Source organism: Hyperolius riggenbachi, chromosome 8 (assembly GCF_040937935.1).
Source record: "Hyperolius riggenbachi isolate aHypRig1 chromosome 8, aHypRig1.pri, whole genome shotgun sequence".
Lineage (NCBI taxonomy): Eukaryota > Metazoa > Chordata > Amphibia > Anura > Hyperoliidae > Hyperolius > Hyperolius riggenbachi.
The window spans coordinates 24,321,498-24,333,104 of NC_090653.1; the positions used below are offsets into that span (position 1 = coordinate 24,321,498).

General features: G+C 45.6%; 1 protein-coding gene across 1 annotated transcript in view; it reads right to left on the reverse strand.

Moving 5' to 3' along the window:
- Nucleotides 1–11,607, reverse strand: part of SYMPK (symplekin scaffold protein) — a 74,489-nt gene that overhangs the window by 46,417 nt on the left and 16,465 nt on the right. The gene's annotated exons all lie outside the window — the stretch shown is intronic.

Below are 11,607 nucleotides of genomic sequence, written 5' to 3' on the forward strand. Positions count from 1 at the left end.
TCAAGACACACCCACCTGTTTTTGCCCAATCCCAGCCAAGACACACCCACCTGTATCATCATTGTACATACACTATGCAATCCCAGCCAAGACACACCCACCTGTATTATCACTGTATATACAATACTGAATCTCAGCCAAGACACACCCACCTGTATCGTAATTGTATATACTGACCAATTCCAGTCAAGACACACCCATCTGTTTTTGCCCACTCCCAGCCAAGACACACCCACCCTGTTTTTGCCCAACCGCAGCCAAGATACACCTATCTGTATTGTCATTGAATATACAATACCCAATTCCAGCAAAGACACACCCACCAGTTAATCATATATGCTGCCCAATCCCAGCCAAGACACACCCACCTGTATTATCATTGTATATATACTCCACCGAATTCCAGCAAAAACACACCCACCTGTGTCAGTCCCAATAAAAAGTAGGTGAACCATCTGTAGAGATTGCTAAACTCAATTAAGCATCATTTCTCCTAGGGAGGGTCAGTTTGGCTCTCAGCCACTGTCATGTCAACAATATGTATTTGTAGTACCACAGATATCCCCAATGAAATAACTGGAGTCTTTAGACCAAAATCCTTTTACTATAATACATTTATTTTTGTAATGATATACAAATAGTATACAAAGATTATATATTATAACAGGGTTATTAATCAGTATAACAATAGCAAAAATATCTGGCAACATATCTGAGCATCGATCATCAAGATCGAAATAAGAAAAATATACCTACCACCTCCTATCACATCTCAGCAATGTGTCTTATGAGCTTTCTTCAATCTATATTTACGCACAGAGTTTTACTTCTATATGGGATTCACAGGAGTCTCAAGTCATCCACATTGGAAAGACGTGTGCTAGCCTCATACAGATGTACTGGTCTTTGGACTGAAGCCAACACAGAGCACGAGCTACAAGATGTACCTTATCTCTGAATATAAGTGCAGATATTCCCTTCCTGACCTCTAGGTTATCGCTTTTCAAATAAATATTATGTATGCAAGCTACACGATGTACCCATGACGACAGCAGGATGCCGAAACCAGTCGGGCTGAGAGCGGGCATTATTTTGACCAAGGATTGTTTGATGATTGTACCTTAGTACTACTGAGGTGGTAAGCATTTATAAACAGTGGGTCTTAACTGGTTCAGGACCCATAGAAGTGAGTGGATTTTATTTTATTGGTACTGCATTTATTTACATATTTATTTAGCACTGACATTCTACGTATCGCTGTACAGAGTTTGTCTTGTCAATAACTGTCCCTCAGAGGGGCTCACAATCTAATCCCTGCCATAGTCATATGTCTATGTGTGTATCGTGTAGTGCATGTATCGTTGTCCAGGGCCAATTAACTTATCTGTATGGTTTTTTTTTTTGGGGGGGGGGGGGGGGGGGGAGGAGGAAAACAGAGTGCCTGGAGGAAACCCAGACAGAGGAAAAACATACAAACTCCTTGCAGAGGTTGACCTGGCTGGTAATTAAACTGGCGACCCAGCGCTGCAAGGCGAGAGCGCTAACCACTACGCCCCCGTGCTGCCCACATTTACAATTAAAGCACGATTTACTGCACCAAGCACTGACGGAATCCCAATATGCTACAGTTAGAGGAGATAAGGGGGAACGTCCTGAGGACAGTGGATGGAGAGAGATACAATTTATTTATCACTGGAGGCACTAGTGCTACAGACTTGCTTATCGATTTGACGAGACTGTGTATGGGACTCGATCCTACTGTTAGCTGCTGTGCGATTATTAAACAACAGAGGGCGCCTGGGCTCGTATTCCTACATTTGAGTTCAAGATGTGCCATGTCTGAGCTCTTAAAGGTTACCCTAGGTGACAAGTGACATGATGAGATAGATGTGTGTATGTTCAGTGCCTAGCACAAATAGGGCTTGATTCATCAAGCAGCACGTAATGACCAGTAGAACGCCCCATGCACACCTTACATAGCAGTGTGCGCTGCCATGTAAGGTGTGTGCCTTCCTTAGTTACGTGCATTGCAATGCGCAAAGCAATGCACGTAACATTAACTGTGGGTTAATCGGGTCAACATCTAACTGCAGTTAATGTTATGCGCTGCTTCCGATCGATACCTGCAACCAATTTCGGCCTGAAATTGGTTGCATCCTTGATCAAGCATGCTCTCCGCTGAACAGATCATCCGATTATAATGATCAAATTGGATGTTCGTTCAGCTGTAAAGTCGAGTAATCAATGGGCACCGTAAAGTGTATCCGAGCCAAAACTTGGGTACACAAGGAAAGCCTCAGGTTCCTATTGAGGCTTCCCACACTATTCTGTTCCCCGTCGCTTAGCACGGCCCCCTGAAGATAATCAGATCAGGGATCGACTGAGCCAGCCCGTGCATGCGCAGTAAGCCGGAGCCCCAGGCTGCGTGCTACTGTGCATCAGCAGGCGGGTTCACGAGGCTACAGCACTGCCATTAATACGGAAGTGAAGCTGCACGCCCTGATTCGGGATTGTCTGCTGACAAGAGAGGTAAGCCTCAATAGGATCCGGAGGCTTCTTTCTCTGCAGGGTAAGAACTTGTTTTGAACCCGAGCTTCGGCTTGGGATCATTTTACGTCTTTCATCTTGATTTCAGGAGAAGCATTAATTCTCATCAAGCTCTTTTATTCAACTACTGTCCTGGTTGTAGAAGTAGACTGTGGTGATTCAATAAGGTTCAGAAGGTTGTTTTGTGTTAATGGTGGCTGAAAATACTCAAATACTGTATTTTGTGGACTATAAGACTCACTTATCCCTCAAAAGCGGGCGGAAAAAAGTCACTGCGTCTTACAGTCCTAATGCAGGGAGTTCCTGATTTGTGAACGCCTGCCAATACGGACCTCCAACCTGCTGCAATGTCGGGGACGCCCTGTACTGTGCCCATGCAGAGGAGGACACAGGGACAAGCGGAGGACACAAGGTGGGATAGAGGACACACAGAGACATAAGAGGTACAAGGGGGCATGAAGTACAAAGGGGATATAATCCACAAGATGCCCCTTCACCATGGATGCACCAGATTCAGGATATATTATTCCCCTGGTTTTGTCCTCTGAACCTAGGTGCGTCTTATGGTCAGGAGCGTCTTATAGTCTGAAAAATATGGCAAGTCTCAGCAAGTTCATTTGAACTACGCTTATGGATGTCTATGGGAGGTACTACCATTTCTGCAAAAGGGGTGGCTTTTCTGCCCTCCTTACAATACACCACCATCTATAGGAGCTAGTAAACAGGGGAGAGTTGGGGGGGACCTCCATGTTTATGTGGTCTGCTGTTGCCAGGTCTTCTCACTCCAGCGGTTTAGTAGCATAAACACCTCACTCTGTTTTATATCCTACTTTCCTTTGAGCTGAACATGTTAAGCATGATGGAAAGCCCACCTGCACTGCAGTAGCTGTCCAAAAAATATGGTGGCCACAGCATATTATAAGTGGTGTTGATCCTAACTGCATCATGTTACATATTAAATGTCACATAGGTTTAAAAGAAGTTTGCCTTCTTAAAACAGAAGGCATTTGCGATTATTATGGTTGGAGTGAGCTCTGAGGTGTGAAACAGTGCATCACTGCTGAATATGCAAAATCATCTCTGTCGTACTTGATAGCTAAACACACCTCCAGAGTCACTGGAATGCAATGGTTCCAAAGGTGTGTAAAGGGACCATGTGCAGTACCCTATAATCAAAAATTTCACTTACCTGGGGCTTCCTCCAGCCCACCGTAGGCTGCGAGGTACATAGTTACATAGTTATTTTGGTTGAAAAAAGACATACGTCCATCGAGTTCAACCAGTACAAAGTACAACTCCAGCCCGTCCCCCACATACCCCTGTTGATCCAGAGGAAGGCGAAAAAAACCCCACAAGGCATGGTCCAATTAGCCCCAAAAGGGAAAAATTCCTTCCCGACTCCAGATGGCAATCAGATAAAATCCCTGGATCAACATCATTAGGCATAACCTAGTAATTGTAGCCATGGATGTCTTTCAACGCAAGGAAAGCATCTAAGCCCCCTTTAAATGCAGGTATAGAGTTTGCCATAACGACTTCCTGTGGCAATGCATTCCACATCTTAATCACTCTTGCTGTAAAGAACCCTTTCCTAAATAAATGGCTAAAACGTTTTTCCTCCATGCGCAGATCATGTCCTCTAGTCCTTTGAGAAGGCCTAGGGACAAAAAGCTCATCTGCCAAGCTATTATATTGCCCTCTGATGTATTTATACATGTTAATTAGATCCCCTCTAAGGCGTCTTTTCTCTAGACTAAATAAACCCAGTTTATCTAACCTTTCTTGGTAAGCGAGACCTTCCATCCCACGTATCAATTTTGTAGCTCGTCTCTGCACCTGCTCTAAAACTGCAATATCTTTTTTGTAATGTGGTGCCCAGAACTGAATTCCATATTCCAGATGTGGCCTTACTAGAGAGTTAAACAAGGGCAATATTATGCTAGCATCTCGAGTTTTTATTTCCCTTTTAATGCATCCCAAAATTTTGTTAGCTTTAGCTGCAGCGGCTTGGCATTGAGTACGATTATTTAACTTGTTGTCGAAGAGTACTCCTAAGTCCTTCTCCAAGTTTGATGTCCCCAACTGTATCCCATTTATTTTGTATGGTGCTAGACCATTGGTACGACCAAAATGCATGACTTTACATTTGTCAACATTGAACTTCATCTGCCATGTATGTGCCCATATAGCCATCCTATCCAGATCCTGTTGCAATATGACACTATCTTCCTGAGAGTTGATGATTCTGCACAATTTTGTATCATCTGCAAAAATAGCAACATTGCTCACTACTGCATCTACTAGGTCATTAACCACCCTGGCGTTCTATTAAGATCGCCAGGGAGGCAGCGGGAGGGTTTTTTTTTTTAATAAAAAAAAAAATATTTCATGCAGCCAACTGAAAGTTGGCTGCATGAAAACCCACTAGAGGGCGCTCCGGAGGCGATCTTCTGATCGCCTCCGGCGGCCAGAAATAACACGGAAGGCCGCAATGAGCGGCCTTCCGTGTTTCGCTTACCTCGTCGCCATGGCGACGAGCGGAGTGACGTCATGGACGTCAGCCGACGTCCTGACGTCAGCCGCCTCCGATCCAGCCCTTAGCGCTGGCCGGAACTTTTTGTTCCGGCTACGCTGGGCTCAGGCGGCTGGGGGGACCCTGTTTCGCCGCTGCATGCGCCGGATCGCCGCACTGCAGCGGCGATCAGGCAGCACACGCGGCTGGCAAAGTGCCGGCTGCGTGTGCTGCTTTTTATTTGAGCCAAATCGGCCCAGCAGGGCCTGAGCGGCAGGCTCCGGCGGTACTGGACGAGCTGAGCTCGTCCAGACCGCTCAGCTGGTTAATAAATAAATTGAAGAGCACTGGACCCAGTACAGACCCCTGTGGGACCCCACTGCTAACAGTCTCCCATTTTGAGTACGATCCATTGACCACAACTCTTTGTTTTCTGTCCATTAACCAGTTCCCTATCCATGCACACAAACTCTTCCCCAGTCCTTGCATCCTCAACTTTTGCACCAGACTTCTGTGGGGAACAGTGTCGAAGGCCTTTGCAAAGTCCAAGTACGGTATATCACATCTACAGCATTCCCAATATCCATATTAGCATTCACCCCAGCGTCCTCCTGGCTCCTGTCCGTGTCCTGGCGTATGCGTTACCGGCGACACCTGGGCCGGGTGTCAGGCCGGCTCTTCCAGGTTCTTGACGCTCTGCGTCATCACGTCGGCCGCTTGCGGGGGACGTTGACTGACAAAGGCATCGAAAAGCGTTTTGACGTCACCTGCACATGACATCCCACAGGGGCACCTCGGGTCACCATTCCATCCGGACCCCCACTGCTGCTGGCCTCAGGGTTGTCCAACTCAAATACAAAGTGGGCCGAAATTGAACACTGGGACCAAGTCGCGGGCCAACCTCAATGTCTACTGGCCAGCTTATAAAGTTCCCTGGTGTCTAATCCCCCCCCCCCCCCCCCCCTCCAACTCCTAGACAGTTCCTTGGTGTCTAGTGGCCCCCATCCTCCACATACACTTCCCTAGTGTTTAGTGCTTTCTCCCTCCCCCATAGGATTCCCTGGTGTTCCAGGGCTTCACCTCCAATATAGCTTCCCTGGTGGTCCAGAGTGGGACAAACATAATGCAAAATGGGGAAATCCCTTGAGAGCCAAATAGAATGATTCTGAGGGGCAGATTTGGCCCGTGGGTCAGAGTTTGACATGTATGCTTTATAAACAAAGCAATTAAAAAGCACCATGAACTCTCACCAATCACTAAGAGTGCCCATACACTGCTCGATTTTGTGGGCCGACCAACCATCTGATCCAATAATATTAGGAGGAGACTTGATATAGATACCGCAACTTGGCTACCTGATAAATCTTCCGAACAAATTCCTCCCAAAATCGATCAGGGAATGCTGCAAAATCTCTGTTGCACGGGCTCCATCGGTTGTGCAGCAGTAACGGCGTTCAATATCACAATGACGGGCGATCCCCGGCAGGTGATCTGTCCTCCCCAGTGCATCTCCGCCATTCCTCTGTGCGGCGGTGAAAGCTCACGTGTCATGCTGCTGCGAATCTGGTCTCCTCCGACTTCACAGCTTGTACCATGTGATAGGGTCACATGTAGTGCCATCACTACATGTGCAGTGTTCTCCCCAGAATTTTTTTACAGCCGGGTGGGGCAATATGAGAGAATGCAGGACCAGTGCTTCTATGTGCAACTCTGCTTATAGCATAGGAGGAGGAGAGCCGATGACAGCCGAGTGCTCATCAAAACTAGCTGGGTGGAGCACCCGGCTAAAAGAGCCTGGGGAGAACACTGATGTCCCGGAGACGCATGGTACCGCCGCGGTGACACTGGAAGGGGCCAGGATTCTTGGTGGGTGAGCTTTCAACATGCTGAAATCTACTGGAAATCGCTGTGCAGTGTGTGGGCAGGAAATAGATCCCTCTATGATCAGATTCAATCAGAGGGATCTATCTGATGGCTGATCTGTTTGCAGAATGAACAGTGTAGGACTTCACAGACATCCCTAAAGGACAGAGTAGTGTGTGTTAAGGGGGATGAGTGAAAGGGCTTTGCTGGCCACTTGTAACTTACTCCTACAAGGCAGAATGTATTCTCAGGATTCACATGCTTACTCTCCCTGTTTTGTATTAAACATTCTTAATACAAAGCTCTCCACAATCCGTCTCCCCTGTACATCTCCTCACTAGTTTCCAGATACCAACCCAACCGCAATCTCAGATCTGCACATGGCCTTCTATTAGCCTCCTTTAGAATCACATTCACGGAGACAAGATTTCTCACGTGCCTCACCCCTCCTCTGGAATGCCCTTCCACAGCACACCCATCACTCTCTAACCTTCCAATCTTTAAACCCTCCCTCAAAACTCACTTTTCCTAACAAGCATACGCCCTACCTTAGGCCATTCCCCCTTTGACCTCTGGCCAAACTAATAGATAACCTAAAAACACACTGCCTGTATGACTACTGCATAGTACATCACCTCCCTCCCCCCCCCCCCTCAATGTTACAAGGGCAGGGCTCTCTCACCCTTTGTGTCTTGGAATTTGATACTCATTTCATAGCTTGCACTCTGTTATACATTTCATTCATCAGGTTACATCTGTCATTGTGATCACCAGTTCTGTATTGTGCACCTGTGTCCATATCTGTTGTATATCATAGTCTGTATCATTATGTACCCCAGGTTTGTTTTTCTTACTTTGTACAGCGCCACAGAATATGTTGGAGCTTTATGAATCAATAATATTAAAAGTTTATTAAATGTTTTTAATATCAGTATACAAAAAGAAACGGAATAAAAGAACAGCATAAAGAGAACCTCCATCTCCTCCCTAGAAATACATACATAAGGACACTTCTGATATAATAAGGAAGATCAGAATAGAGGACACCTCTCCGCCTTTATAAGAGGCCTATAGTGCAGAAGACGCAGTGCTAGCTAGGCAAGACGTTCAGCACACGGGAAATCATCTACTCTTCCAGGAATCAACAGAAAAGCTTAGATGGCCATATCAGATAATGATCGGCAAGGGAACCATTTCACACCGGGGCCCATATGCAGTTACCTTTTTCTCCTGAGTGGGTGATATTTTTAAACTTGTCAAAATGCTTTTTAAATTCTCAGCAAGGAAAAAAAAAAATACTCAAAATAATTTTGATAGTACTTTTACGCCTAGTTTTTGGTACTTTTTCCATTGCAAATTGCTGAAAAGTTACTCTAAATCAGAGATTAAAAAAAGGATCCCCTGGGAGAGAACTCAGGAGAAAAAAAAGGTAATTGCATATGGGCCATAAGATGTAAGATCAATCTCTTAATTGCATATGGTCTGTAAGATAAATCTCATCTATATGGCAATAGTGAATCAGACAGGTATTCAATGAGGTGTAGTACAAGTGGCGTAGGGGGGCTCAGAGCTGTTTGGGGGCCCCAACCACTACTTCACTCCCTCCAATAAAGGGGTCGATCCTTAAAGAGAACCAGAGACGAAGCACCCTTATTTTACCATATAGATTAATGGGAACATTAGAGAAAATACCTACCCTGCTCTCTGTTTCATTCTTCACTGCACAATCTGCCTGTTATCAACTTTGATAAGAATCCCCGACTGAGCATTCAGTCTAGCTTTTCCCGGAATGATTATAGCTGAGTCAGTCTTCTGTGATGTCTTTTCAAGCCCAAGTCTGCCCCCTTGTGGTTCTGTTTGCGGTTATGTCTCCTGGTAGCAGGAAAGCAGAGGCACAAGGGGGCAGACTTGGGCTTGAAAAGACATCACAGAATACTGACTCAGCTATAATCATCCTGGGCAAAGCCAGACTGAATGCTCAATTGGGGATTTTATCAGAGCTGGTAACAAGCAGGCTGAGCAGTGAAGAATGAAACAGAGAGCAGGGTAGGTGTTTTCTCTAATGTTCCCACTGATATATATTGTAAAATACATGAGGGTGCTTCGTCTCTGGTTCACTTTAAAATCATGAGTTTTGGGGGCTACACTTGTTATGGGTGTGAAGACGACGATGTCCTCACTTTTGACCCTTGCAAGATGAGGTCCCCAGGCTGAGAGGGTCACTAGGATAGGTAAGGGGAAGTGTGTGAACACTGGGGCAGTCCCATAAAGGTTATGCTTTTGGAGGGGGGGGGGGGGAGGGGGCCTTGATTTAGCATTACGCCCCTATGTAGTACCCTGCACCATTTTAAGAGAATCTGTAGCAAAAACAACAATGAAGATGTTTACAATACAGTATTAAAGTGGACCTGAACTCAGACCTCCTCTCTGCTCTAAAATCTACACAACAGCATAATAATCTTTAAACAAAAAAAAAACATTTCTTTGTTAAAGCCGATATAAATCTTAAAATAAATCTGCAGTTTCTACTTCTTGATTCCTGGAAGCAGATATATTGTTTACAGCCCGTGCTTTCAAATGGGCTTATCTGCCATCTCTGCCATAGGCAGTCATGTGACACAGGGAGAGATCAAATTACAACTAGTGATTACATACAAATGAGGGGGATTAGACAGGCTAAACTCTCTAAATACATACAGGGTGCATCTCTCTGTTTTCTTTCTGTCCTGTGCAAGAGTTCAGGTCCACTTTAATGTATATATTTTTAGTCAGTGTTTGTCCCTTGTAACATCTTTCCTCTCCTCGATTTAGATTCTCAAATTTATCACAAGTGGCGGCAGCTTTACTGCTGGCAACCGTCACCGCTGGGGAATGATTGGGCGTTGTAGGTTTTGAGCTGAATAGAAAACTAACAAACAAAAAAAACACCTCGTCTCCCAGAGTGCACCAGGAGAAGAAGGGTGCATAACTAATCAGCCTAGGCTGTGACATCACTGGGAGGGCGGGGCTACATACAGCAAAATATACATATAGGAAGTGTTTCTGATGCTGAAATCAGGATAATTAATGCGAAAGTGTATTCTGAATAATTTACTGCATTCTGCTATATGTCACTACAGGTCCTCTTTAATAAACATCATTACTTGAGTTTAGTAAATAAACATCAATATTAAGCAAGACTTTAAAAAGCTTGTTATTAACTTGTCCCTGAAGTATTTAAGCACTTATTAATTTACAAGGAATTACCGAAAATACCAGTCTCTGCTGGATTTGTTCTCACACACACACACGATAGGACAAGAGCAGACGCCTGACTTTTCACAAAACACTCCCCCTCACGCCCCCCCCTCTCCACCTCCCCAGGGGTGTGGATGTAATGTTGGACTATTCTAAAAACTTCCATAGTTCCCACAAGAGCTCCAGAGGAAGTGTCACCCCGGCTTGCCACGCCCTACATTAAACCCGCAGATTCAGATAGAGCTGCACCGGCGCCTCACCCGCTCTCAGCAGATTAGCGATGGGATCACCAGCCACAAGTCCTGCTTCCTCTGACGACAGCGGCGCCTCATGTGACCTGACAGCATTTAACAGGTCACATGAGGCATCGCTGTAGCCATGGATACAGGACGCTAGACGGAAATACCGTCGCTGGAATGTCGAGAGCAGGTGAGTGAAGCGGCGCCGCATATCTAGGGAGGAGGAGACGGGGAATGCGAGGAGGGGGACATTTATGGAGGGGAGCCGTCTCTTGCCGCGCTGAAGAACGAGATTGACATTGCTTTATGGATGAACAGCCCGTGTGGCGTATGGCTTTCAGAGAGAAGAAGTCTGTGAGTAATCCGCAAGGGACCCCGATGTATCACGCCGCCACACACGTAGCAACCTGTGTAGAGTGTTGGCCACACCAAGAGAGCATCACTGAGAATGCTCCACATGACAAATGTAAACGCCGGCCCTTCTTCTCCTATTTTATGTGTGAGAACAAACTCTTCCACAAGTCTGTCAGAAGTTAGAATTCCCACCAGCAAACACTACCTACAGATTGTAAGTTAGTACTTATACATTTATAAATATTTTTACCCGCCTCAGCTGTACACAAATGTAACGTGCCTCTACCTTATAATCCTAATACTTTCCTCACTCCAACTCAAGGGAATGTAATAAACCTTTCATCTAATGCTAAATGTTGGGAATGTCAGGGGGAGGGAGCGCGGTCTGGCACATTCGTCGTGGTCGTGAAAAAACTCTGGGAGGAAGTTGAAACCGTCTTCACTGGCGGTATGATTACTTCCAGATTTTACTGTCTAAAAGCCGTGCAATTTTTTCACAAGCTTCTAGACCCTAAAAATGATACCACTAGATAGATCTGCAGTAGCCCTGTTCATTATACACCTCCCACGTATCCAGCTCGGGGTTTCCGCTCTGAGCTGCGGATTTCTTTCCCCCGAGCCTGATTCGGGGGTTACCGCTAAGAAGATTAAAGTGAGAGGGATATGGAGGCGGCCATATTCATTTCCTTTTAAGCAATACCAGTTGCTGGGCTATCCTGCTGATCATCTGCCTCTAATACTTTCAGCCATAGTCCCTGAACAAGCATGCAGCAGATCAGGTGTTTTTGACATTACTGTCAATCTGACAAGATTAGCTGCAAAATGAATCATCTGGAGTGATTCAGTCACTTCTGC